We start from the raw sequence: 3,253 nt of genomic DNA, 5'->3' as shown, positions 1-3,253 counted from the left end.
GGGTGAGAAATCGGGCACATGTGGTGGTGGGGAGCCACAGGTGGGAACCAGAACAGGGAACCAGAACAGGGAACAGGTGGGAACCAGAGCTTCTAGGACACACCCTCAAGTTCCTGGGACTTCTTACTTGGACTCTCTACACCCTGCTCACCCCAACACACACACTTGTAATTGGCTCATTCCTTCAACATGTCTTGAGGGCCACATTCATACTCCAGTGGGCACTGGGGATGCATGTGACTTCCTTAGAAGGGAGCGCAGACTGGTGGAAGGGAGAACCCTTTGCTGTGTCTACACCCTTTGCTATGGAAGTTTAAAGCCTGAGCCTCTGGGCTCAGCCACTTGTATTGCTTTGCGTGGCCCAACGATGTTAGCAGCTGTGATGCAGGTGGAGGCCTCAAGGGTGCTGGCAGCACCAGACTCACCCCCGTGCCCTTCCACCCTGGCCCTGAGAAGTGCTCTCCCGGCAGCAGCTGCTCCTTCAGCCTGGCCCCAGGGTGAGCCTCCCCAGCCAAGTTCAGCCAGGCCTGTAGATTGACACAGAGCTGCCAGCTGAGCCCAGGGTAAGTGAGTCACCCCAGCCAAGCCCCAGCCATGTGACACTTGCACCACTGAGTTTTTTGTGATTGTCTGTTATGTAGCAATAGCTGGCTGATACAGAAATGCACACTACAGTTCTGATGTCAGAGTGAACTAAGGCTTGCGGGAGGAAAGTGCCCAGGGATGTCTTCAGTTTAACTACAATGTTAACTCCCCTAAGCGGGAGGTTGGGACAGATTACAGAGGGCCTCCGATGTCAGCTGGACGTGCTAGAATTTAATTTGTGTTGGGGACATTTGTGATTCTTTCCGCAACCTAGCGTCTGAGCGCCCCTTCTAAAGTTTGAGGAGAGGACAGCTCCCAATGTAAGAGCTGAACATGCCCCAAACTCACTTTCCCAGCCTCCTTTGCTGCAAAGTATAGGCACATGACTGAGGCTCAGCCAATCAGGTGCACAAGCCCCAGACTCTGAATTGGCAGAAGTCAGCAGAGTCTATTCTGGAAAGGTTGGCATCAGCAGGGGCAGCAGAGGCCAGTGCTGAAGCTTGGTACAAACTGTGTGTCCAGGCCCATCACTGGGGGCAGTAGGGGCCTCTCTGGGTCAGGTGTCCTTTGTAGGGAGCAGCTCCTAAGACCTCTCAGAAATTCTGAGATCCCCTTGCCCCGATATTAACTTTGTAAACAAATTTTCTACTTAAACTAGCCAGTGTTAGTTTCTGCTGCTTGCAGTCCAGAATCTTGGCTGATAAAATTTGTTTGCACTGAGGTGTAAGTGAAGGTGTTTGAACTGGAAAGTGACATGACCAAAGGCAAGCTTTAAGAGAATTCATTCAGCAGCAGGAGGATGCCCTGGAAGGAGAGTGAGGCTGGGGCAATGAAATCATTCTGTGTGTATGTGCATGCATTTGTGTGCATGTGCAAATGGTCTGTGGGATAAACAGCCCTTTCCCTATAATCAGAGGTTTGGGATTTCTATAATTGCCATGTCTGGTCTTGGTGTTTTTACCAGTATACAAGAAACTGATGGGAATCCAAGTGTCAGCTTTATCATTTAGGGTACAGAATCACCCTATACAGTTTAAAATGTTTTTTTTTTGTTTTTTGTTTTTTTTTGTATTTATTTATTTTTGAGAGAGAGAGAGAGAGAGCAGGGAAAGGGCAGACAGAGAGGGAGACACAGAATCCGAAGCAGGCTCCAGGCTCTAAGCTGTCAGCACAGAGCGGGATGTGGGGCTCAAACTCACAAACCATGAGATCATGACCTGAGCCGAAGTCAGTCGCTTAGCTGACTGAACCCCCCAGGCGCCCCAAGAACCACCCTATATAGTTTGGATTGGAGGATGCTAAGCCTAGATTGGAGGAAGGGGCCGGCATTGACCTTGGCCCTGCCTGGAAGGAGAGTGGGTCTGCAAACCCGCCCTGAGCCCTGTTTCCCAGCCAACCACACACAGGGTCCTAACACCACAGGGCTTGGGACGAGGCTCAGGTCAGCAGCCAGGCCTGCATGGTGGGCCTTCCCCCGATGGGCTGGCACCTGCACGAGGCAGGACCAGGAAGAGAGATGGGGGGAGCCAAAGCGCTGCCTCCTTGTGCCTCTCGTGTTGTGAATCCCCTGCCCCCCGGCCCACCCCCTACCACCATTGGTCCAGTTTTAAATCTCCCAGAATGTCACACAAACGTAATCACGCAGAATGCGGTTTTCTTCTGGCTGGGTCCTCTCACTTGGCTTAATGCTTTCGAGATTTGTCCATACTGTAGCATGTCCAGCACTTCCTGCCTTTTTGTGGTTGAGTAGTACTGGCCAGTTGATGGGTGTGTGAGTTGTTCCAGGTTTGGGCTCTTACGAATAAAAGCTTGTGTGAACATTCACATGCAGCTTTTGTGTGGACATGTATTTTCATTTCTCTTAGGTAAATACCCCGGAGTGGAATTTCTGGGTTATGTGGGAAGTGTCTGGGTAGCTTTATAAAACAGGGCCAACTCTTTTCCAAAGTGGCTGCACCACTTACCACTGCCACCAGCAGCGTGAGGGCTCTAGTCGTTTCATGTCCCCATTAACACGTGGTACTGTTTCAGACCCTGTTCTCTTATCGTGTTTTAATGCCATGGATTTTCTCAAAATATTTTATTTTAAATTTTTTGAAAAAAGAACAGTCCAATAAGCATTTTACTTTTTTTTTTAAATCTAAACCGTCCTGCATGCAAAATGAGCACTTTGTTTTATTTTTTTCTCTGGACGGATAGTATTTGCCATAGCAATCCTAGTAACTTCTCTGTACTCTTTAAGGTCTGTTTCTAAAGAACCCAAAGGTAGAATTAACAACAGAGGTCAAACCACATGCTGCCAGCAGGAGGCGCGCATCGTCCACGATTGAACTTCGCTCTTCTTCCCTCGCAAGGACTTTGGGCTGATTCCAGGGCGATCCTTCAGCAGAACAGGGGAAGAGGTGAAGTTGATCTTTCCTGGGTGACGACTTTGGGGTCAGAGATGCCTCCTCATGGTGGAGACGCGGGTGGTTCGAGAGAACAAAGTTGCCCCAGACTCTGGGGAGGGGTGTGAGTGCTGACTGCTGCCTAGCTGTCCCGCATCTGCCGGGAGCTTCGGAAGTTCCCTGCGCCCAGGTCCACCGCAAACGGAAAATCGGCATCTCAGGGGGTGGGACCCAGGCATCGGCATTTAAAAACCCTCCAGGTGACTCCAATGTGCAGATAA

Source organism: Felis catus, chromosome D3 (assembly GCF_018350175.1).
Source record: "Felis catus isolate Fca126 chromosome D3, F.catus_Fca126_mat1.0, whole genome shotgun sequence".
In the NCBI taxonomy this organism is placed as follows: Eukaryota; Metazoa; Chordata; class Mammalia; order Carnivora; family Felidae; genus Felis; species Felis catus.
Note: the sequence above shows the minus strand (reverse complement) of the source record.